At 45.0% G+C, this 25,200-nt stretch overlaps 1 protein-coding gene and 1 pseudogene across 1 annotated transcript in view; both read right to left on the bottom strand.

The window, feature by feature from the left end:
- Positions 1-3,399, bottom strand: part of NUP153 (nucleoporin 153) — a 101,808-nt gene extending 98,409 nt beyond the window's left edge. Inside the window, exon 1 of the mRNA XM_015135559.3 lies at positions 3,331-3,399. The gene's annotated coding sequence lies outside the window, so the exon portion shown is untranslated. The remainder of the gene's footprint in view (positions 1-3,330) is intronic.
- A 10,051-nt stretch (positions 3,400-13,450) lies between these two features.
- Positions 13,451-13,554, bottom strand: LOC114677940 (U2 spliceosomal RNA; annotated as a pseudogene).
- Between the last annotated feature and the right edge of the window lie 11,646 nt (positions 13,555-25,200).

Below are 25,200 nucleotides of genomic sequence, written 5' to 3'. Positions count from 1 at the left end.
CAGGTGAACTGTATTACATTCTAGGAGAATTGTTTCAAAACTTAACCATGCCACCAGAAGTTATTGATCTGAAGTTAGATTAACTTTGAAGGCAAGATAATGAGGTACCTGAAGTTCCCATAAAGAGCAGGCTTAGGAATTTCTGTTCCTTACTAATCTACAACAATCAACAATTTTAAGAATTGATGAACCAACAGCTTATACGCACGTAGATTTTTTTTCCTCTTATTTATCATTCTGTACCTTTCTCCTTTACCACAAAGTGAGCAGAAATGAAATGAACCATTTTTTAATTATTATTTTCATTAACTTTTTTTTCCCAAGGAAAAAGGCAATCTAGCAGAAGTTATTAACATCTGAAATGTTAAGGGTCTAAAACTGAGCATTAGTTATGAAATATACTTAAGCATAGATATTTCAAGAACCCCTTGCTCATTCCCATGTATCCTTTTCTTATACAAATTTTCTTTTAGTCACTGCTGGTTGTTTGGTTGGTTGTAAAAAGAAAAAAAGAAAAGAAAAATTTTATTTTAGAATTAATTCATGAAAAACAAAAAACATGGATGTAAAGTAAACCCTAATCCAAGAAGCTATGAGCAGAGATAAATTTCTAAAAGAGATATCAGGCTACTTTCTTAGAATTACGATGACTTTTCTCTTTCTGTTGTAGTCACAAAATTATTTTTAAGGTAGAAAAGCAAGCAGGCACTCTAGGAGGGAATATTCTTGGACTCGGATTAGCATCTAATATCTGGAATACACTAATTTTTCTAAACTGTAAAGACAGGAATGGTAGCAGCTTTCTACTTGACAAATCATAAAAACAATTAGATTACCTACCTCTAGTAGCTTGACCTCTTAAATAGCTGCTATGAAGCTAAGACAATAATTGGACACGGTGTTTTCTCCAAACATTACTTCTGGAAAAGTTCAATTTGATAACAATAATGGATATGTTAGTCTAAAAGTTTCCAGAAGCGAGTCATCGATAGTATTCTTTCCACAACATGCCTATTGTTCTTAACTCCTGCAATAGAGAAGGCCTAAAAAGCTGTGCAATACAAAAGATGAAAAATCATATTTAAAAGACTCACATACATCACCCCTTGTATAGGCCAAATAGAAGCATGTTTGCTCATGTGAACAGTTAAACGTCAAAGCAAGATAATGAGGTAACTGAAGTTCCTGTAAAGAGCAGGCTTAGGAATTTCTGTTCCTTACTAATCTACACCAACCAACAATTTAAGTAAGAACTGATGAGCCAACAGCTTATTGATCATGTAGATTTTTTCCTCTTATTTACCATTCAGTAACTTTCACTTTTACCACAAAGTGAGCAGAAATGAAATGAACTATTTTTAACTGTTATTTTCATTAGCTTCTATTTCCAAAGGAAGCTAGGCTACTAGCTGAATTAAAAATTGGATTTAGCACATTCTTATTCTGTATCATCACAGGTAGCAGAGTTGATTGAACAGAGCAATTACACAAGCATAATGGTTAGTTAAGACGATTTTAAGCCAATGCCTATAATCCATGGCCAGTGGCCTCAACGTAGCTTACCTTGTTTGAATCCATTATAACGACAGTAGGATATCATGAGCTACCAAAAATAGACTTCTTTAAAACCAAAAAAAAAAAAAAAAAAAAACCAATAAAAAGAACTCTTCAAATATTCTCCAAAGCAAAGATGAGTGAGGTTATATCATTCTACATTCAGTATTAAAAAGGCAGTGTCACCAAACAAATTGAAGGCAACTTTGCAGATGTTGAGCAAAACCTACTTAAACAACCACCCCCAACTCTCCCCCTCTCCCCATGAAGGTGTAGCTTCCACTGTGTACCCACACAATGTGTAGAATAAAAGCATCAAAGCAGACCATAGGTCTCCAAAGAGGCCACAACCAAGGAACAAAGAGCATCTACTAGCCGCAGTTAAACCCAAGCCATAACTTCAATGCTTTCAATTAGTAACAGTTACATTTTCTTTTTCACTTGTTTGGTCATAAAATCTTGCCCCTGCAATGAGTCAGCAGTGACTCATAAGCACTTCCTACAAGAAGCACCTGCTTTTAGGCCCATCCCTTCCAGCTGAAGTGCTGAGACCCAGGATTGATTTTAGCTTCATCCTTGCTGATGCTTGAGTTTAATCACTTGTCTCTCTCACACTGGATATCCATGCTGGCTGGCACTTACTCTGCAAAGTAGTGGTCTGCTGCTGTGCAGTGAGAAGGCACATCCACAAAGGGGCACCAGGAGTAGACAATTGGGAAGCAAATGCCATTTTTCTCTCTTCACTCTTGTCCACTATAGCTCTGCCTCTTCGACTCCTCAACATAAGGGCCCAGCCTTTACAACTATGCCTCCTCCCATACCGGCAGAGTCTCCTCTCAAGGTTTGGTTTTGGTTTACAAACAAAGAGGAGCTGACTTTTTCCCTGCATCACTAACTTTAGAACAGGGTCCTTTGAAAAATTTCCAAAACTGAGGTCGGGAGTTCAAGACCAGCCTGACCAACATGGAGAAACCCGTATCTACTAAAAATACCAAATTAGCCGGGTATGGTGGCACATGCCTGTAATCCCAGCTACTCAGGAGGCTGAGGCAGGAGAATTGCTTGAACCCAGGAGGCAGATGTTGTGGTGAGCCAAGATCATACCATTGCACTCCAGCCTGGGAAAAAGAGCAAAACTGTCTCAAAAAAAAAAAAAAAAAAAAAAAAAAACTCCAAAACAGATGGAGGGGAAAAAAATGCAACAGTTCTGAGAAGCTTTCTGCCTTAATTCATTCCTTCCTTCCTTCCCTCCCTCCTTCCTTCCTTCCTTCCTTCCTTTCTTTCTTTTAGATCGTGTCTTGCTGTGTTGCCCAGGCTAAAGTGCAGTGGTGAGATCTCCGCTCATTGCAACCTCCACCTCCAAAGTTCAAGCCATTCTCCTGCCTCAGCCTCCCAAGTAGCTGGGACTACAGGCACCTGCCACCGAACCCGGCTAATTTTTATATTTTTTAGTAGAGACTGGGATATCCTAATTTTAAGTTAAAGAAAAGAACAAGAAAAGTGCAGTGGTTAGTTTTACATCAGATCCAAACAAAACAGGTCAGATCACTTGTTTAAATTTCTCCAGCAATTTTTCACTGAAAACTTCCTATATATGGAAGGAATATAGAAAAAGGAAAGCGGAAATGTTTAAGGAGTGATGTCAGACAGAGGAGAGGGAGGCTGAGATGAGCAAGGAGGGAGGGCAGATTTTAAATTCTGGCAAATTATCACTAATAGACATGTCTGAAAATGCCATCAAAAATTCTGCTAGGTTTACGGCCAACCTGAACTCACCCTTGGTGTATTTGCCCTCCATAAGGCAGTCTTTTGGGTGCAGATTGGCTTCTTGTTGACCAAAATCCAAAAGCTGTAAAAAAACGAACGAAGGATGAGTGATACCTTGCAGAAATGGTGTTACCGAAGCCCAGAGTGTCACTTACTGGTGTCGTAAATAATGAAGAACTAATAAATAATACATGGGAAAGAAAAGACCCTTGTCATTGTCACTTCATGTTTTCCTCACATTTTGTATCCATAAGGCCAGGCACAAATTGAATGAATATTTATTGAAAGGATGAATGGATATTTATAGGAGTTTTCACAATTCCTTATTTCCCTCAACAACTTTCATGTTATGCAAATGTTTTCTGTGTTTGAAAAAAAAATACTTCAAAATGTAACTTGTTAAAACAATCTTTTATTGCTAGAACACTTGAAATCTCCCTTTTGCTTTTAAACACAATTTACCCGAGACCATGTACTATTTGCAGTATCAGAGGTAAACAGAAAAATCACTTTTAGGGACTCAGATCAAGATGGTGCTTTCTCTGAGGGATTATGCCAAAATAGGAATGTGACCTGAAGGGAGAAGGATGTGCACTTTTAAAACAGACCTTTGGCTGGACGCGGTGGCTCACACCTGTAATCCAGCACTTTGGGAGGCTGAGGTGGGCGGATCACGAGGTCAAGAGATCGAGACCATCCTGGCCAACATGGTGAAACCCCATCTCTACTAAAAATACAAAAATTAGCTGGGCGTGGTGGCACGTGCCTGTAGTCCCAGCTACTTGGGAGGCTGAGGCAGGAAAATCGCTTGAACCTGAGAGGCGGAGGTTGCCATGAGCCGAGATCACACCATTGCACTCCAGCCTGGCAACAGAGTGAGACTCTGTCTCAAAAAAAAAAAAACAGGCACTTTAGAAGGCTGAGGTGGGAAGATTACATGAGGCCAGGAGTTTTAGACCAGACTGGGCAATGGTGCAAGACCCCCATCTCTCCAAAAAGTTTTAAAATAGCCAGGTGTGTTGGCATGCACCTGTCATACTACTACTCAGGAGGCTGAGGAGGGAGGATCACTAGTTCGAGGCTGCAGTGAGCTATGATCGTGCCACTGCACTCCTGCCTGGGTGACAGAGTGAGACCCTGTCTCTAATAAATACATACACACAGAATGACAGACTTTCGGGAATAGCATTCAACAATTATACAAGGCCAGGTGTTCTGCAGATGGAAAAGTGATAATGGGATGTGTCCTGCCATTTAGGGACAAGTGGAAGTGGTCACACTTTTTTTTTTTTTTGGGGGGGATGGAGTCTCGCTCTTGTCACCCAGGCTGGAGTGCAGTGGTGCAATCTCGGCTCACTGCAATCTCCACCTCCCGGGTTCAAGCGATTCTCCTGCCTCAGCCTCCCGAGTAGCTGGGATTACAGGTGCCCACCATCATGCCTGGCTAATTTTTGTACTTTTAATAGAGATGGGGTTTCGCCATGTTGCCAGGCTGATCTCCAACCCCTGACCTCAGGTAATCTGCCTGCCTCGGGCTCCCAAAATGCTGGGATTACAGGTGTGAGCCACCGCGCCCAGCCAGAAGTGTTCGTACTTGTAAGTATTTTAAGTAAATACGTATGCAGGTAAATTTCCTTTTGGAAATATTTGTTGCATAGGATTTTAAACGATTTGCAGAATAAAAGCTTCAGATTAGCTGTCATGGTTTCCCCTCCTCAACTTGGTGGGCTTGGAGTCAGGACTCTCAATTAAGTTTGAATTTCAAATGAACAATGAATAATTTTTTGTATAAGTATGTCCTCAATATTGCAAATATTGCATGAAGCAATTAATTTGCTAAACCTGGCAATGCTACTTCTTTGCCCTATTTCAAAATGCCTTAAATTAGATTTTTTTTTTTTTTTTTTAAGAGATGGAGTCTCATCTGCCGCCCAGGTTGGAGTGCAGTGGTGCGATCTTGGATCTTGGCTCACTGCAACCTCTGCTCTCTGGTTTCAAGCAATTCTTCTGCCTCAGCCTCCCTAGTAGCTGGGATTACAGGTGTGCACCACGACACCTGGCTAATTTTTTTTTTTTTTTTTTTTTTTTTTTTGAGACGGAGTCTCACACTGTTGCCCAGGCTGGAGTGCAGTGGCGCCATCTCTGCTCACTGCAAGTTCTGCCTCCTGGGTTCACACCATCCTCCTGCCTCAACCTCCCGAGCAGCTGGGACTACAGGCGCCCGCCAGCACACCTGGCTCATTTTTTGTATTTTTAGTAGAGATGGGGTTTCACCGTGTTAGCCAGGGTGGTCTCGATCTCATGACCTCGTGATCTGCCCGCCTCGGCCTCCCAAAGTGCTGGGATTACGGGCTTGAGCCACCGCGCCTGGTCCAATTTTTTTTTTTTTTTTTTTTGTATATATGGGGTTCTTGGCCAGGCTAGTCTTGAACTCCTGACCTCAAGTGATCCGCTTACCTCAAACTCCCAAAGTGCTGGGATTATAGGCTTGAGCCACCATGTCTGGCCTTAAATTAGAATTAGCAAGCAGTTGTGTACACTGGAGTGACTTGCACTCTACACATGCTCTTTAGCTTGGAGTTACTGGAATTGTAAGAAACTCTGAACCACAAGCACATCGCTTCTTCCAGCCCCACCCCACCAAGCTATTAAATAGTTTGTCAAGGGATGTCACTCTTATTCATTGTATTAGCTTCCAGTGCAGCAAACATAAATCTTATATCCACAACTTACGTGGTATACCATAAATGTAAATTGATATTCTTACGTGGTATGCCATAAATGTAAATTGATATTCTTTTTTTTTTTTTCTGGCGACAGGGTCTTCCAGACTGGAGCGCAATGGTGCAATCTCAGCTCACTGCAACCCCGCCTGCCGGGCTCAATCCGTCCTCCCGCCTCAGCCTCCCAAGTAGCTGGGACTACAGACACTCACCACCATGCCCAGCTAATTTTGCATTTTTGTAGAGACAGGGTTTTGCCATGTTGCCTAGGCTGGAATTGATACTCTTTAACTCAACAAAATTTCGTTTCAAAACCCCATTATTATTATTATTATTATTATTGAGACAGAGTCTCACTCTGTCGCCCAGGCTAGAGTGCAGTGGCGCGATCTCGACTCACTGCAACCTCCACCTGCCAGGTTCAAGCGATTTTCCTGCCTCAGCCTCCCCAGTAGCTGGGATTACAGGCGCCCACCACCACGCCCGGCTAATTTTTTGTATTTTTGTAGAGACGGGGTTTCACCATGTTAGCCAGGATTGTCTCGATCTCCTGACCTCGTGATCCACCTGCCCTGGCCTCCCAAAGTGTTGGGATTATAGGCATGAGCCACCGTACCTGGCCTAAAACCCCATTGTTTTTAAGAATTGGCAGAACATAACCTCAGTCAAGTCAAGGCTCACTGTCCCTGTCTCTTTTCCCAGAATTGTTCCTAGAGCTCACATAGTGCTGTGTGTGTGTGTGGCGGGTGGGGCCGGGGATTGGGGATGCGGGGGAGCTTCCGTTCTTTGATGTCCTCTGTCTTTGCAAATTATTACTGAGCCCCTCTCATTCCTGTCCATGTGGCCCCTTCAATCCAGGTGCTTTCTATTCTTCCCTATTCTACTCAGGCGCAAGCATCATCCTGCAGTTTCTGTTCCATGCTAAGCCCTCAAACCCTTTTTGCACAGTGTAGCCAACTCTCTCCAGATTTTTGTTTTTAAGTCTACAGCACCCGGTATTCCCAGGAGATCTCCCATCCAAGCACTAACCAGGCCCACCCCTGCTTAGCCTCCAAGATCAAATGAGATCAGGCACATCCAAGGTGGCGTACCCTGTACCTCTCTAGGGTCTTACTGCTCTACTGGAGTTCTTGGGGAGTGAAGCAGGGTCTGTTCTGCCATTGAATCCTACAAACTATCTCTCCAGGGCTCTTCTCCCACGGAAAGGCACACAGTCCCTCTAGAGGACACGAGGGCACCTGTGTCCTCTGGGTTTCCCCTTCCCTTCTCTACATTTTTCTCTCTGCCTAGACAATGTTTTTCCTAAGGATGACTGGAGGGAGGCCCATTTTCCTGAGCATCCCCACTGTCCAGCTCTCAAACATTTTTCCTGTGTATCCATTCCCCTAAAGAGCTTAAGTTTTTGGAAGATACTGGACATTTATTTCCTTTTCCCCCTGGCTGCTTCTTCCCCCAAGGCAATGAACACAAAAGAATTTAGCTGCTTGCAAGCAGGGGGAAAGAAGATAAGGAGCACTAAAGAGGAATGTACCCTAACCAGCTTTAAACATCCTGGGGTCCTTTTTTTTTTTTTTTTTTTTGACAGAATCTTGCTCTGTCACCCAGGCTGGAGTGCATTGGCACGACCTTGGCTCACTGCAACCTCCACCTCCGAGGTTCAAAGGATCCTCCTGCCTCAGCCTCCCCAGTAGTTGGGATTACAGGTGTGTGCCACCATACCCAGCTAATTTTTGTATTTTTAGTAGAGATGAGTTTCACCATGTTGGCCAGCCTGGTCTTGAACTCCTGACCTCAGGTGATCTGCCCACCTTGGCCTCCCAAAATGCTGGGATTACAGCCGTGAGCCACCACGCCTGGCTGTCTCAGGCCTTCTTTTCAAGGCCAGAAGTAAAAATTAGGTCCTGACTTGTTTAACTTTTACCTTTCCATAGTAGTCCACTAATCTGGCATCTGCATTAGATAAGAATGATTGATTGATTGATTCGAGACAGGGTCTCGCTCTATTGCCCAGGCTGGAAGACAGCAGTGCCATCACAGGTCTCTGCAGCCTTGACCTCTTGTGCTCAAGTGATCCTCCTGCCTCAGCCTCCTGAGTAGCAGGGACTGCAGGTGTGTGCAACCACACCCAGCTTTTTTTTTTTTTTAGCAGAGACAAGGTTTCACTATGTTGCCAAGGTTGGTCCCAAACTGGCTTCAACTGATCCGTCCACCTCAGCCTCCCAAAATGTTAGGATTACAGGTGTGAGCCACTGCACCTGGCCTAGATGAGAAATATTTAAAGCATAGGTTCTCAGGCTACACTCCAGACCTACAGACTCCCTCGAGTTGAACTTAGAAATCTGTCTTTTAACAAACTGCCAGTATTTTGCTTGTGTACTCAGTTGCACTGGTCCTCTGACTTGGTTTTGGCTAAAACCCCCTGAAAGTCACTTTCTTTCCTACATCCTCTGTCTTTTTTCCCTTTCTTTCTTACCCCTGTAGTGGTAACATCCAGCTAGAGTTCCTTCCATAGAACCAAAATCTGGTGTGGAGTTCTGTATCCATTTCTCAAAGGGAAGATAAGGTGGAGGGCAAGAGGATGTTCATGTGTCTTGTCTACTCTTACCTGTTTTTTAGCCTTTTTTTTAAAATTTGAGACGGAGTTTCACTCTTGTTGCCCAGGCTGGAGTTCTATGGCGCAGTCTCGGCTCACTACCGCCTCCCAGGTTCAAGTGATTCTCCTGCCTCAGCCTCCCAAGTAGCTGAGATTACAGGCATGTGCCACCACACCCGGCTAATTTTATATTTTTAGTAGAGACGGGGTTTCTCTATGTTGGTCAGCCTGGTTGGGCTGGTCAGGCTGGTCACGAACTCCCAACCTCAGGTGATCCGCCTGCCTCAGCCTCCCAACATGCTGGGATTACAGACGTGAGCCACCGTGCCCGGCCTTTTAGCCCATTGTTATCATCCTGTTCATGTTCCAAGTTGAAAATCGTAATCTAATCCACCAAACAAGCCCATCTGAAGAGTGTATCTTCAACCTGTGTCAGATGCAAAAATATTTTGCAGCAGCCAGAAGTGGTGGCATGCACCTGTAATCCCAGCTACTTGAGAGACTGAGGCAGGAGGATTCCTTGAGCCCAGGAATTTGAGGCTGTAGTGCGCTGTGATCACTCCTGTAATAGTCACTGCACTCCAGCCTGGGCAATGTAGCGATGCATCATTTCTTTAAAAAAAGGTTTTTTGTTTGTTTGTTTTAAAATTCTTGCCATTGAGCTTCAGAAAAAAACCAAAAACTTCCAAGAGACCTAAGTGCTGCTTGATTCTTAAGGAGAATCACCAGTTTTTCAAGGTTTGGGATACTTGCAGAGGAAAGAGACTAATCTATTTATATATCCCCAAAGTAGATAAATTACATTTTAGTATATCTGGAGAGAAGAGTTCTCTCCCTTTTAAGTGAATATGCCTAGGTAGGCCATGTTTGACTGCCAATATCATCGGCCTATTTTATTCCAAAATGAGGTTAGGAGTGCTGAGCTAAACTGGTGCCCTTAAGGGTTACGTCCTAGAGACTAAAGATGCATTACCTGAAAGTCATTCATGAGCAATGACTGGGAAGACTCACCTGCTAGGATGGTTGTTGATATTTATAAAAGTCAGCAATATTTCTTGACTTGACTCAACAAAAAGTCATGCATTGTTATTATGACATCAGAATACTAAAATACTACTCCATATGAAATAACAAAGCAAAGAATATTACAGCTGGGCGTGATGGCTCACACTAGAAATCTTAGCACTTTGGGAGGCTGAGGTGAGAGGATCACTTGGGCTCAGGAGTTCAAGACCAGCCTGGGCAACACAGTGAAACCTCACCTCAAATTAAAAAAAAAAAGAATAATAATCAAAGCAAATGATGAACAAAGAAGAGGGGCAGGCTGAGCAGGAGGCAGAGAAGTGAACTGTAGCCTAAGCAGGTTCCAGTAATTACCTCTTTTATTGTAAGAACTGAATATCTCGTTCCAGGCTCAAATTATCAAGAAGTACATCTTTTCCTTTAAAGTTGATTAAGCAGCAGTATCTCTTCCAAGCTGAAAATATTATAACAGATGCCAACAGTCTGCGGAGGACTCTGCTAGATGCTGTAAATAAAGAAAACAGTTTTCCTGCACAGAATGTCCTTTTTTTCCTAAAAGGTTGGTACAGAGTTGGAGTTAGAGACCAAAGAAATCACAGACTTCACAGGTTCTCTTAGGCCAATCCCACAAGTAATGGGTGAGTTATTTCTTCTGCTTCCCCTCTAAGCGCCCACTGGACTTGGGCCTTATGGCTCCGGAAATGCAGATCTGTGCTTCCTGAGGGGTGGAGAGCAGTCCTGGCTGGTAACAGCTGTGTCTGAGTGGGATTCGGCAGAAGGGGAGGGCCCAATGGGAACAGCTTGCCTTAGGCTGCTTGCTGCTCCTGGCTGAGCCCTGGGGGCCTGCTCTAGGGACTTGGCCTGGATGGACTTGAACCTTAGGGAGACTTTATCAGCAAGTCTTGCCAACAAGTGCTCCCTTGGCTAAAAAGCTGATTTCTCATACTATTTGCATTGTTTTAGGTATTTCTACTTTAGACAAAAGACCTTGTTCTTTGTGGTGCTTTGTCCAAGTAAGAATCCTTTTTTTTTTTTCTTTCCCCATTTTTCATTCATTCATTCATTCACTTAATACATTTTCCTGAGTTACTCCTGTTTCATTAAAGGCAACCGAGGGTTGGGCAGACAGCGGTGGCTCACGCCTGTAATCCCAGCACTCTGGGAGGCTGAGGCCGGCGGATCACCCGATGTCAGGAGTTTGAGACCAGCCTGGCCAACATGGTGAAACCCTGTCTCTGCTAAATACAAAAATTAGCGGGATGTGGTGGTGGGAACCTGTAATCCCAGCTACTCGGGAGGCTGAGGCAGGAGAATTGCTTGAACCTGGCAGGTGGAGGCTGCAGTGAGCCGAGATCGCACCACTGCACTCCAGCCTGGCTGACAGAATGAGACTCTGTATCACACACACACACACACAAAAAGGCAACCAAGGCTCAGAGAGCTTAGGTTAAATACTCAAAGTCACAATTTTGTGACTAAGTGACAGAATGGACATCTCCTGATTCAAATTCCAGTGTGTTTTATACTATTTTGGGTGTGGTATTACATTATTTTCATCGAGTAGTTTTTAAAAAGCTTAATATTGTTTATTAAAGTACATCTCTGGCCGGGCGCAGTGGCTCACGCCTGTAATCTCAGTACTTTGGGAGGCTAAGGTGAGTGGAACGAGGTCGGGGTTAGAGACCAGCCTGGCCAACATGGTGAAACTCCATGTTTACAAAAATACAAAAATTAGCTGAGCGTGATGGCGTGCACTTGTAATCCCGGCTATTCAGGAGGCTAAGGCAGAAGAATCACTTGAACCCGGGAGGCAGAAGTTATAGTGAGCCGAGATCGCACCATTGCACTCCAGCCTGGGCAACAGAGTGCTCCATCTCAAAAAATAATAATTATAATAAAGTACATCTCCTACTTCTCTTTTATTGACAGCACTAGAATGACAGAGGTGCAGAAAGGACAAAAGAGAACTGACATACACTGAAATTTTGTAATACACCAGGTTCAATACCAGACACTTTATATGTAGCATCTCATTTAATTTTCACAATCATCCTATAAAATAGCATGTACCATTGCTCCCATTGTTTTCTTTTTTTGTTTTCATTTTTTTGCTCCCATTTTACAGATAAGTAAATTAAGGCTTAGAAAGGTTAAACAGGCCAGGTGCAGTGGCACATGCTCGTAATCCCAGCACTTTTTGTGAAGTGAAGGTGGGAGGATTGTGTGAGGCCAGGAGTTCAAGACCAGCCTGGGCAAGAGAGTGAGACCATGTCATCTGCAAAAAATAAAAAATGTAAAAATTAAATTAAAATACATGTTTAAAAAAGATTAAATAACCTGCCCAAGTTCACCTAGGTGTCAAGTATTAGAGCTGGGGTTTTTTGAGATGGAGTCTTGCTCTGTTGCCCAGGCTGGAGTGCAGTGGTGAGATCTCGGCTCTCTGCAAGCTCCGCCTCCTGGGTTCACACCATTCTCCTGCCTCAGCCTCCCGAGTAGCTAGGACTTACAGGTGCGCACCACCACACCTGGCTAATTTTTTGTATTTTTAGTAGAGATGGGTTTTCACCATGTTAGCCAGGATGATCTCGATCTCCTGACCTTGTGAGCCGCCCACCTTGGCCTCCCAAAGTGCTGGTATTACAGGCATGAGTCACCACGCCCAGCCGACAAAATATTTTATTACAATTTTGGGAGAGGAAAAGCAAATAGATAAGAGATACCTCATTTAGCAGAGCAGAGAACATTACAGCCTAAGGACCAGGAGAAGGTATTTATGAGGAGATGTAAAGAGAACCTTGAGGAGGCTCTTGGGTACCATGGGAAGCTGGAGAGAGGCCCATGGCTGAAAACAAGGAGATGAGTTCAGAGTCTGGGTACACACCTACTGATCCCCAGGTCTTCTCTCCCACCTTAGGCAGTCAGGGTGGGAGAGGAGAACTGGGGATCAGTAGGTGTGTACTTCTCTCTTCTCATCTTCACAGGAGCCCAGAGGTTTATTCTCCAGAGCACTGAACCCGTGAGGCCTGGTTCAGAGTATTCACTTAGTACAGTGAATAAATGTACAAAAATAAGTGAACACCTTCTAATTGAACGTGGAATGGGATCCAGCCTTTTGCCTAGAACACTGCAACTTCCCACACCTACTTCCCCCTCCTTCATGCAATGCCTGTTAGTCACTTAGTAGCCATCTCAGTTATCAGATCAACTGGCATACTGTGTACATAGGGTTTACTACTATCTGTGGTTTCAGGCATCCACCGGGGGGCTTGGAACATATCCCCCATGGATAAAGGGAGACTACTGTACAAGAGCTTGAGAATGCTTTTCACGCCAATCACTCCTCTTACCATTGACCATATTTTAGTTCTACTTTGTTTTCACACTATCACACCTTTTGTTTTGTTATTTTGTTGATGCTTGTTTCGATTTACCCACATATTGACCAATTCCTTTGCTCACTACTCTTTCTTGATTTTTTTTTTTTTTTTTCTGAGATGAAGTCTCACTCTTGTCCCCCAGGCTGGAGTGCAATGGTGCGATCTCTGCTCACTGCAACCTCTGCCTCCTGGGTTCAAGCGATTCTCCTGCCTCAGCCCCCCTGAATAGCTGGGATTACAGGCACCTGCCACCATGCCTGGCTAATTTTTGTATTTTTAGTAGAGATGGGGTTTTACCATGTTGGCCAGGCTGGTCTAGAACTCCTGACCTCAAGTGATCCACCTGCCTCGGCCTCCCAAAGTGCTGGGATTACAGGCGTGAGCCACCGCTCCTGGACTCTTTCTTGATTCTTATTCCTTCCTTCCAGATTTAATTATTTCTTTCTTTTCCTTCCAGATATTAAACTGATCAGAACAGATACTACACTTGATCTTAGCCAAAAGGCCAAGAAGTGATTAATTTCCTCTTTTTTTTTTTTTTTTTTTTGAGATGGAATCTCATTCTGTTGTGCAGAATGGAGTGCAGTGGAGCGATCTCTGCTCACTGCAAGCTCTGCTTCCCGGGTTCATGTCATTCTCCTGCCTCAGCCTACCAAGTAGCTAGGACTACAGGTGCCCACCACCATGCCTGGCTAATTTCTTTTGTATTTTTAGTAGAGATGGGGTTTCACTGTGTTAGCCAGGATGGTCTCAATCTCCTGACCTCGTGATCCACCCACCTTGGCCTCCCAAAGTGCTGGGATTACAGGTGTGAGCCACTGCGCCTGGCCAATTTCCTTCTTCTTAAAGTGCTTCCTTAAGTAGTTCTTTCATTTATTTATTTGTATTTATTTATTTTTTTAGAGAGTCTCACCCTATTGCCCAGGCTAGAGTGTGATGGCACAATCACAGCTCACTGCAGCCTCAAACTCCTGGCCTCAAGTGATCCTCCAAGCTCAGCTTCCCTAAGAGCTGGGATTACAAGCATAAGCCACTGCACCTGGTCCCTTAAGTAGTTCTTTTAATAGGATCACCTATAAATGATAAATTCTTTCTGTCTTTGCCTAAACTATTATTTGTCCTTTCCATGAATTGTTAACTAGCTAGAAACTGAAGTATAGGTTGGCATTTTCTCTCAGAATTTTGAAGCTGTTCCATCATCTTTTGATTTCTATTGGTATGTTTGAAAAGTCTGCTGTCAATCTAATTGTCATTTTTTTTTCATTTCTTTTTTTTTTTTGTGACGGAGTTTTGCTCTGTCACCCAGGCTGGAGTGCAATGGCATGATCTCGGGTCACTGCAACCTCTGCCTCCCGGGTTCAAGCCATTCTCCTGCCTCAGCCTCCCGAGTAGCTGGGATTACAGGTGCTCGCCACTGCAGCAGGCTAATTATTTTTTGGTATTTTTTAGTAGAGACAGGGTTTCGCCATGTTGGCTAGGCTGGTCTTGAACTCCCTGCCTCAAGCGATCTGCTTGCCTCGGCCTCCCAAAGTGCTGGGATTATAGGTGTGAGCCACCACGCCTGGCTGCCTCTTCCAAAATATCTGGAGTGGATTTTGTAGTGAAATTCTTTCACCTCTAGTTGAGTTTAGTGTGCCAGTTGGGAAGATGTAATGACTCTGTTTCCCGATACATGCAGTGGTATAGTCTGTGCAGCTTCTACAGCTGCATTCAATGCCACCAATAAAAAAACACGGACACCTCAGTGGCCTAGGCTGTTTGTGGCAGTGGCGGTAACAGTGTAGGTTGTTAATATCCTGTGAGTTCCATGTTCAGGTGCTTGGAGTGGCTGTGGGGTGAGGGTCTTAGTCTCAGGGTCTCTCAAGCCTATTATGGCATCCGGGTCTTGGGATGCAGCTTTGCTCTCTGTAGGAAGTTTGGATGTAGGTTACCTAGAGCTAGGATCTGCGACCCTGAGGCACCCCTTAGGAGCTTGGGCCCAAAGGACTGCATTTTATAACTGTGATTCTAACTCTAGTGGGGATGGGGGACAGGGCAGAGCCCTAACCTGACTCTGGCAATGAGGGGGTGCTCTAGAGGTTTGGGTCTGGGGATCAGGGTATAGCTGCAATTCAGGAACCTGAGCCAATAGAGCTCAGTGGGAACTGAGGTCCCAGGGGATGAGGCACTGTGTAGTAGTGACTCTAGACCCTGGGATGGTGGGGCTTGGCAGTATCCCAGCCTCTGTGAGACCAGCTGCAGTGGTAGCAAGTACCCAATAATAATGGAGCACCACTGTCCTCTGGGACCTGGGCTGGGGCAGCGAACAGCATAGCAATGATTTTATTCTCCAGGGAGAGGGTATCTCAGCAGCTCAGGCTTTAGGGGGATATTCCAGCCCCAGGGAAGCAGAGCGCTGGAGTTGTTTGGCTTGTAGGGTAGGGTGTCTCAGCTCAGCCACTGTTCTGTTTCCCTGGGATGTAGGGTCCTACCTCATCTCAGCCCAGAGATGCACAGCTGCTGAGATTGACCAGGACACTGATTCCCTAGTGGGGGCAATGTGCCAGTTCAGCTCAGGCCTGGGAGCATGACTGTTCTGGGCAGCCTAGTACTATTTCCCTGGAATGCAGACAATTGCTTCAGCTTAGGTATTGGGGTACATGATCGTTCTGGGTGGCCAACACACCATTCATTACCTGGGATGCCGGGTGCTGCATGGACTTAGGCAGTGGGGAGACATGACTGCTCTGAGCAGTCAAGATGCTGTTTTGCCATGAAACAGGATACTGCTTTATTTATTTATTTATTTTTAAATTTATTTATTTATTTTTTTGAGATGGAGTCTCACTCTGTCGCCCAGGCTGGAGTGCAGTGGCACATCTCCACTCACTGCAGGCTCCGCCTCTCGGGTTCACGCCATTCTGCTGCCTCAGCCTCACAAGTAGCTGGGACTACAGGCGTCCACCACCACGCCCCACTAATTTTTTGTATTTTTTTAGTAGAGACGGGGTTTCACCGTGTTAGCCAGGATGGTCTTGATCTCCTGACCTTGTGATCCACCCGCCTCGGCCTCCCAAAGTGCTGAGATTACAGGTGTGAGCCACCGTGCCCAGCCGATACTGCTTTACTTTTATTTTATTTTATTTTGAGACCGAGTCTCACTCTGTAGCCCAAGCTGGAGTGCAGAGGCACAATCTCGGCTCCCTGCAACCTCTGCCTCCTGGGTTCAAGCAATTCTCATGCCTCAGCCTCTCGAGTTGCTGGGATTACAGATGTGTGCCACCATGCCCGGCTAATTTTTTGTATTTTAGTAGAGATGGGATTTCACCATGTTGCCCAGGGTGGTCTCAAACTTCTGAGGTAAGGCGATCCGCCTGCCTCGGCCTCCCAAAGTGCTGGGATTGCAGGCGTGAGCCACTGTGCCCCCCCAGAAACAGGAAACTGCTTTAGCTCCTGCCTGAGGAGGGGTCAGTGGAGTGGCTTCACCTCCGCCTGGCCCCATGAAGAAGGGTGTAACTGCTGCTCCCATTTCAGCTTGGGGATGTTGGGACACCAGGCTGGGTGGTTCAAAGGCAATGTAGCTTCAGGGATGAATGGGGATCTGTAACTACTTGCCCACAGAGCCAATCACACTCCAGCCATAGTTCCAATTCAGCAGCATGTGGATCAGGGCGGGGGAGTGGCCAGTGCTGGCTCCTTCTCTCCGGTCAGCACAGCTGTGTGGACTCCAGGCAGCTTCCTCAGCTGGGCTTAGTGCCTACGAGGACTGCAGGGGAGAGTAGTGAGGTTTGTAGGTGTCCAAAGTTGATGGGAGTTGCTGGGATCCTCTTGTTTACCTCTTTGCTGAAGGGAGAAGCTAGTTCTCAGCTGATCCCAACTGGGGGACACAATAATGGAGGCCTGTCATTTCCTTCCATTCTCTGTGGTCATCCCGAGATTCTGTTACTCCTCTGGTGCACTCCAGCACTCTCAGTTATTTTCATTAAAATGTCGTTGTTGGCCAGGCGCAGTGGCTCACTCCTGTAATCCCAGCACTTTGAGGCTGAGGCAGGCGGATCACCTGAGGTCAGGAGTTTGAGACCAGCCTGGCCGAAACCCCATCATGAACCCGGGAGGCGGAGGTTGCAGTGAGCCAAGATCATGCCACTGCACTGGATCCAGCCTGGCGACAGAGCAAGACTCTGTCTTGGCGGGGGGTGGGGAAAAAAGGCATCATTTATTTGTTGTTTTGGCTATCTTTGTAGGAGGAACAAACACTAGGGGCCATCTTGCTAATGTCACTTTCCATGTGGTCATCTTATAATGTCTAAAAACTGGCTTGCCTCAGTGAACCCTGGTGAGCTTCATCTTTCCATCTCAACTAGCTCATTAAAACATGTTTCTGAGCAGAGACAATATTCCCCTCACTACCCTCTACACCAAACAAGTGACTTTAAATTTAATTTTAAAATGTGACCATATGAAGCTGGGCAGGTTGGTACACACCTATAGTCCCAGCTATTCAGGAGGCTGAGGCGGGAGAATTGTTTCAGGCCAGGAGTTTGAGTCCATCCTGGGCAACATAGGAAGACGCTCATCTCAAAAAAAAAAAAAAAAAAAGTATGACGTATGAAAATTGTTAAAAGACATTTTTGAAAAAGAATAGTGAAGGCCGGGTGTGGTGGGCTTGAGCTTGTAATCCCAGCACTTTGGGAGGCTGAGGCAAGGAGGATCACCTGAGCACAGGAGTTTGAGATCAGCCTGGGCAACATAGTGAGAAACTCTCTCTACAAAAATACAAAAATTAGCTTGGTGTGGTGGTATGCACCTGTAGTCCCAGCTACATGGGAGGCTGTGGTGGGAGGATTGCTTGAGCCTAGGAGGTTGAGGAGGCAGTAAGCCTCGTGCCAGTCTGGGTGACAGAGTGACACCCTGTCTCAAAAAAAAAAAAAAAAAAAAAAGTGAAGGGGAGACTTACCTTAACAACTTTTAAAATACGCTGTAAAGCTACTATAATTATACATTATGGTACATGTAAAGAATATAAACAAATCATTGAGGCAAAACATAGAGTGAGAAAACCTAATATTTTCTTTCCAAATCCCAATGAATGATCTTATATATCCCCTGGATTAGGCAACTTTCCTTGGGGTCACTGATCTATGGCACAGAGAGAAAAAATTGCCTCAGTTCCTATCAACTGATTTACAAGTGTTTCAGAACGATGCCTAATTTGAGAGTGCACATATTCGTTTCTATCTTGATTTTATGCTTTCATTGATTGACTGATGAGAAGACATTGTGTCGTTGCATTTTTGGGATCTTTCCTTCTATTAATTAATTCACTCTTTAATTAAAATGAGCAAACTAGTAGCATAAAATGTAAGTGAAACCCACACCAGCTATTTTTTAACTTGAAAACATTAAAATCTGACATACATCTAATAATTTTTCATACGCAAAACCCTGTACTTAATTTCGGGCAAAGAAAGGCTAGTGAAGTATGGAAAAGGAACTGAGAGTTTAATTGGTAAGCTAAACATGAAAACAACTACAATGGAAAAGAAAATAAAAACTTTTGATAGAAAATCCAGATCCTGAGGAAGCATGAAGAGGGAAAGCTATTTTGAGTAGTTGGCTTTTAGCTGGACCTTGAAGGACGAGGAGGATCTTGGCTTAGGAGGGAGACAGCATTCAGACTGATTTTGATGTCTTTGACCTGTTTGAGGAGTATGCTAAGGTGTATTGTAGGCCTGATGTTTTTCTCATAATTAGACTGGAGTTACGGGTTTGGGGAGGACAATCACTTTGGTGAAGTGCCATTTGTATCACATGGTACCTACTATCCACATGACTTATCACTGTTGATGTTGACTTTGACCACCTGAAGTTGTGTTTCTCGTTTCTCTACTACAAAGTTACATTTTCCACTTTCCATTCTCTTTGGAAGGAAGTCACTGTGTGGCACACCTCACGCTTGATGAGTGGGGAGTGACGCTCCCTCTCATATTATATTTTTACTATAAAGTGTATTTTTACTATTTTTTTCTTTAGACGGAGTCTCACTCTTGTTCAGGCTGGAGGGCAATGGTGCAATCTTGGTTCACTGCAACCTCCGCCTCCTGGGTTCCAGTCATTCTCCTACCTCAGTCTCCCGAGTAGCTGGGATTACAGGCACGCGCCACCATGCCTGGCTAATTTTTGTATTTTTAGTAGAGACAGGGTTTCACCACGTTGGCCAGGCTGGTCTCAAACTCCCAACCTCAGGTGATTCGCCTGCCTTGCCCTCCCAAAGTGCTGGGATTACAGGCGTGATCCACTGCGCCTGGCCTTTACTACATTTTAGAATAAGCTTATTTTCTCAAGTTTGTTTGTTTGTATGTTTTTGTTTTTGTTGTGTAAAGAATGATCTTACCTGGCTGGGCGCAGTGGCTCACGCCTGTAATCCCAGCATTTTGGGAGGCTGAGGTGGGTGGATCACTTGAGCCCAGGGGTTCAAGACTAACCTGGCCAAAATGGTGAAACCCTGTGTCTACTAAAAATACAAAAAATTGGCCGGGCACAGTGGCTCATGCCTGTAATCCCAGCACTTTGGGAGGCTGAGGTAAGTGGATCACATGAGGTCGGGAGTTCAAGACCAGCCTGACCAACATGGAGAAACCCCATCTCTACTAAAAATACAAAATTAGCTGGGTGGTGGCACATGCTTGTAATTCCAGCTACTTGGGAGGCTGAGGCAGGAGAATTGCTTGAACCCGGGAGGTGGAGGCTGCAGTGAGCCGAGATCACGCCATTGCACTCCAGCCTGGGCAAAAAGAGTGAAACTCCATCTCAAAAAAACAAAACAAAACAAAACACAAAAAAAATTAGCCTGGCATGGTGGCATGTATCTGTAATCCCAGCTACTTGGGAGGCTGAGGCATGAGAATTGCTTGAACTCAAGAGGTGGAGGTTGTAGTGAGCCAAGATCATGCCACTGCACTCCATCCAGCCTGGGCAACAGAGTGAAATTGTGTCTTGAAAAAAAGAAAGATCTTTCCTGTCTATATACTGAATTTGTGTCAGGGGTGCCCCAATCTTTAGTCAAGAGCTACATTTTATCACCTTAAAGGCTGGAGATCACCAGGTAAAGGGGAAACAAACAGCAAAGTATCAGAGCTGCCCGGAAAGGAGGAATGCCGCTGCCTGCAGTTTTTCCTTTTCTGCTGAAAATTCAAAACTAAGTCAAGTATAACTGTGGCAGCTACTATACAGTTCTATACAGTTCTTCTGAACAAGATTTTGACTGACAGATTTTTTTTTTTTTTTGAGACAGAGTCTTGCGCTGTCACCCAGGCTGGAGTGCAGTGGCATGATCCTGGCTCACGGCAACCTCCATCTCCTGGTTCAAGCGATTCTTCTGCTTCTGCCTCCCAAGAAGCTGGGACTACAGGCACCCATCACCACGCCCGGCTAATTTATTTTATTTTATTTATTTATTTATTTTTTTGAGACAGAGTCTCACTCTGTCACCAGGCTGGAGTGCAGTGGTGCAATCCTGGCTCACTACAACCCTCGCCTCCCGGGTTCAAGCCATTCTCCTGCCTCAGCCTCCCGAGTAGCTGGGACTACAGGCGTGCGCCACCATGCCCAGCTAATTTATTTGTATTTGTAGTAGAGATGGGGTTTTACCATGTTGGTCAGGATGGTCTCGATCTCCTAACCTCATTATCTGCCCACCTTGGCCTCCCAAAGTGCTGGGATTACAGGTATGAGCCATGCGCCCCACCTAATTTTTGTATCTTTAGTAGAGATGGGATTTCAGCATGTTAGCCAGGCTTGTCTTGAACTCCTGACCTCTATGATCCACCCACCTCTGCCTCCCAAAGCGCTGGGATTACAGGCATTAGCCACGATGCCCGGCTGAGACTGACAGATTCTGATGCAAACAATTTTCCTGGATTTGAAGCCTAGCTCCTTCCCTTTCTGGCCTTTGTGATTTTTTTTTTTTTTTTTTTTTTTTTTTGACAGTCTCACTCTGCTGCCCAGGCTGGAGTGCAGTGGCACGATCTAGGTTTACCGCAACCTCCGCCTCCCGGGTTCAAGTGATTCTCCTGCCTCTGCCTCCCAAGTAGCTGGGATTACAGGCGTGTGCCACCACACCCAGCTAATTTTTGTATTTTTCATAGAAATGGGGTTCCACCATGTTGGCCAGGCTGGTTATGAACTCCTGACCTCGTGATCTGCCTGCCTCGGCCTTCCAAAGTGCTGGGATTACAGGTGTGAGCTACTGCCCCTGACCCTTTGTGACCTTCTGTTGCTGTTGTTTTTTTGAGATGGAGTCTTGCTCTGTCACCCGGGCTGGAGTGCAGCGGCACGGTGAATCACGCCTCTGGGATTCACGCCATTCTCCTGCCTCAGCCTTCCAAGTAGCTGGGACTACAGGTGCCCGCCACCACGCCTGGCTAATTTTTTGTATTTTTTAGTAGAGATGGGGTTTCACCGTGTTAGCCAGGATGGTCTTGATCTCCTGACCTCGCAATTCGCCTGCCTCAGCCTCCCAAAGTGCTGGGATTACAGGTGTGAGCCACGGCACCCGGCCTTGTTGTTGTTTTTTTGTAAGCTCATATTAAGTGATACTCTGTAATCCTGACAGATCCTTAACCCCTTTGAGACACAATTTCCGCATCTGTAAAATGGGGTTAATGACAGTATCTACCTCATGAGGCTGTTGGAATGATTATGGGAGCAATGCATATTAAATCTCTTACATTTAATAAATAGCAATACAGTGGACATATTTTTTATATATTTTTTTGAGACAGAATCTGACTCTGTTGCCCAGACTGGAGTGCAGTGGCACCATCTTGGTTCACCGCAACTTCTGCCTCCCGGCTTCAAGTGATTTTCTCACCTCAGCCTCCCGAATAGCTGGGATTATAGGTACGTGCCACCCCATTCGGCTAATTTTTGTGTTTTTAGTAGAGATGGGGTTTCACTATGTTGGCCAGGCTGGCCTCGAACCCCTGACCTCAAGTGATCTACCCATCTGGGCCTCCAAAGTGCTGGGATTATAGGCATAAGGCACTGCGCTCGGCCTGAGACTTCATCTCTTAGGAAAAAAAAAAAAAGGGCTAGGCATGGTGACACTTGTGATTCCAGCACTTTGTGAGGCTGTGGCAGGAATACTGCTGGAGCCCAGGAGTTCAAGACCAGCCTGAGGAACATAGCGAGACCTTATCTCTATTACGAAGAAAAAAAAAAGCTTTGAAGTCAGTACTTTGTTATAAGCCAGAGTGTAGGCTCTGTGATCTAAGAGTAGTTCCTCTGAGACAAGAAGGGAAGGAGAAACGAGAAATCAGGGGCGGGGAAGAGAAAAGTGAGGCAGAGGGAATCAGGAGGTTGAGACTGGGGGGAGGGTGCATCTTAGTCCGTAAGAGGACACCCAGTGCTCTACACCTGGGGCTGAGGTGAGGAGTTGGGTATGAGCAACACTTTTTGAGGCTCAGATAGTTTGAGAGAGAAATTGAGAGAGCATCGGCTGGTGCTTTGCTGCTTTCTATTGGCACCCTCCCAGGCTTGCTTGGATAGAATGGAAGGAATAGATAGATAGGCTCCAAAAAACATTCGGTTGGTCCTCTTTGAGGCATGGATGAGTTCCTGAAAGAACCCATGAGTAATGCAAGAAGAAAGCTGAAATTTTTTTGAGATAGAGTCGTGGTCTTGTCACTCAGGCTGGAGTGCAATAGCGCGATCTTGGCTCACTGCAACCTCCGCCTCCCAGGTTCAAACGATTCTCCTGCCTCAGCCTCCCAAGTAGCTGGAATTACAGGTACCTACCATCATGCTTGGCTAATTTTTTTTGTATTTTTTGTGGAGACGGGGTTCCACCATGTTGGCCAGGTTGGTCTTGAACTCCTGGTCTCAGGTGATCTGCCCACTTCAGCCTCCCAAAGTGCTGGGCATGAGCCACCGCGCCTGGCCAAGAATGCTGAAAATTAAGAGTCACTATGACTGTCCAGGTTCACCACAGCACAGGTATGGTACAGGGGTGCCATGGCAGGGGCTGTGTGCCAGACAGCCCAGAGCCGGAGCCAGAGGCAAGGGCAGCTGAGCCTCATAAGTACCAGTGCAAGACCAGCGGGAAAAGCTTTGAGCAGAGTTTGCCAGGCAATTGTCCTGCAGAAAGTTTCCTGGAGGACAGACCATTATTGACATCAGTGGTGAGTGAGGCCAGGACAGAAATCTATGACCAACAATTAGATGAGAAAACTACTCCTCAACCAGGGTCAGCAGAAACTAGCAGAAGACAACAGATTACAGGTGCTACCCTGGCCAATAGGATAAAAAAAGGAACCTTCCAGACCCATCCTTAGAAGCATGGGGCTCAGGGGACAGACTTCAAGAGGGGAAAAGGAACTCTGAGGCTGAGTGCATATTGAATATTTACCTGCAAGAGCTTAAACAGGAAGAAGCTGATCAGGAATACTTTTCTACATATCTGTACCAGTTTTTGATAGTTCGTTTATTTTTACATTTTATTTTTTGTTAGCTTATTTTCCTTTTAAAACTATTCTCTTTTAAATCCTTTTTATTTTTTAAGAGAAAACTTCTAAGTTTCATTAAATTTTTTAAAATTTATTTTTTAACCGGCCGGGCGCGGTGGCTCACGCCTGTAATCCCAGCACTTTGGGAGCCCGAGGCGGGCAGATCATGAGGTCAGGAGATCGAGACCATCCTGGCTAACACGGTGAAACCCCCTCTCTACTAAAAATACAAAAAAACTAGCTGGGCTTAGTGGCGGGCGCCTGTAGTCCCAGCTACTCAGGAGGCTGAGGCAGGAGAATGGTGTGAACCCGGAAGGCGGAGCTTGCAGTGAGCCGAGATCGCGCCACTGCACTCCAGCCTGGGTGACAGAGTGAGACTCCATCTCAAAAAAAAAAAAAAAAAAAAAAAAAAAAAAAAAAAATTATTTTTTAAAGAAAACGTTTAAGTTTCATTAAAAAGTTTTATTTTTTAAAGAAAACTTTTAAACTTCATAAATCCCTTTATGTTTCTTTTTCCAGTTAGCCAGCTTTAAAGTTTCATTTTACGAGCTTCAAGAGCCTTGAACCCTTGCTTATTCTGAAACATTTGGATGTGTAACACATCTTAGTAAAAAATCTGATCTTTCAATATCTTCAGCAAAAAAAAAGCCTATATTCATAAACTCCTTTTTTTGGCAGTTTTCTTCCTAAATCTAATTGTTAATATCATATGCCTTAGTAAGTAAAGATGTGTCTGAATTTCCTACTTTGACCAAAGCCATAAAATATATTGGTATGCTTGTGTCTCTAATGAAGCGGATCTGCAAAGCATCAAATGAGAACAATCCAACTAAAAATAGAGGTGGGCCGAATGTGGTGGCTCATGCCTGTAATCCCAGCATTTTGGGAGGCCAGGGCGGGAGGATCTCTTTGAGCTCAGGATTTCAAAGCCAGAGACTCCTGACAGCTCAAGAGGTCCTGAAATGGCAAGACTACGTCTCTACAAAAAATGAGAAAATCAGCTGGTTGTGGTGGCCCGTGCCTGTGGTTCTAGCTGCTAAAGAGGCTGAGGCAGGAGGATCAAAGTCCAAGAGGCTGAGGCTGCAGTGAGCCTGATCACACCACTGCACTGCAGCCTGGGTGACGGAGTGCACTTGCCTCCACCAGGAATAGCAGTACAGTTTGATTACTGACTATAAGTCACACATTCAGATAATCCTAGTATTTTGACTTTTTTCTTTATTAATATCTCCTTTGTCTTCCATGGGATGTGCCTTTCCTTTTGACTCTGCTCTTTATGAATAAAGGAGTTGGATTCCCAGTTCACTGAGAGGTTTCAGTTAGCTTCGCTTTGCCCCATGGCTTCAGGTATGTAACTTCATAATAGTTACGGTGGTTTTAAAATATGTCTACAAATCCTTTGACAGTCTTCTTCACAAAATGAAGAGCCCAGTTCCCCTCCCGTTCAGTGGGGGCTGGACTTAGTATCTCACTGCTCATGAATAGATTATGGTGGAAGTGAAGTGTGACTTGAGACCACGTCATAGAAGAGGCACTGTGGCTTCTGCTTGCTGTCTTGGACCACTTGCTCTGGGGATGCCAACTGCCACATTGTGGGGACATTCAAGCAGTATGGAGGGGTCTACAGAGCGAGGAAGTGGATCCACTCTAAAAGTGGATTCTCCCAGTCCCAGTTGAGC

Source organism: Macaca mulatta, chromosome 4 (genome assembly GCF_049350105.2).
Source record: "Macaca mulatta isolate MMU2019108-1 chromosome 4, T2T-MMU8v2.0, whole genome shotgun sequence".
In the NCBI taxonomy this organism is placed as follows: domain Eukaryota; kingdom Metazoa; phylum Chordata; class Mammalia; order Primates; family Cercopithecidae; genus Macaca; species Macaca mulatta.
The sequence above is the reverse complement of the archived record's forward strand: the minus strand, read 5'-3'. Positions and strand labels throughout refer to the sequence as shown.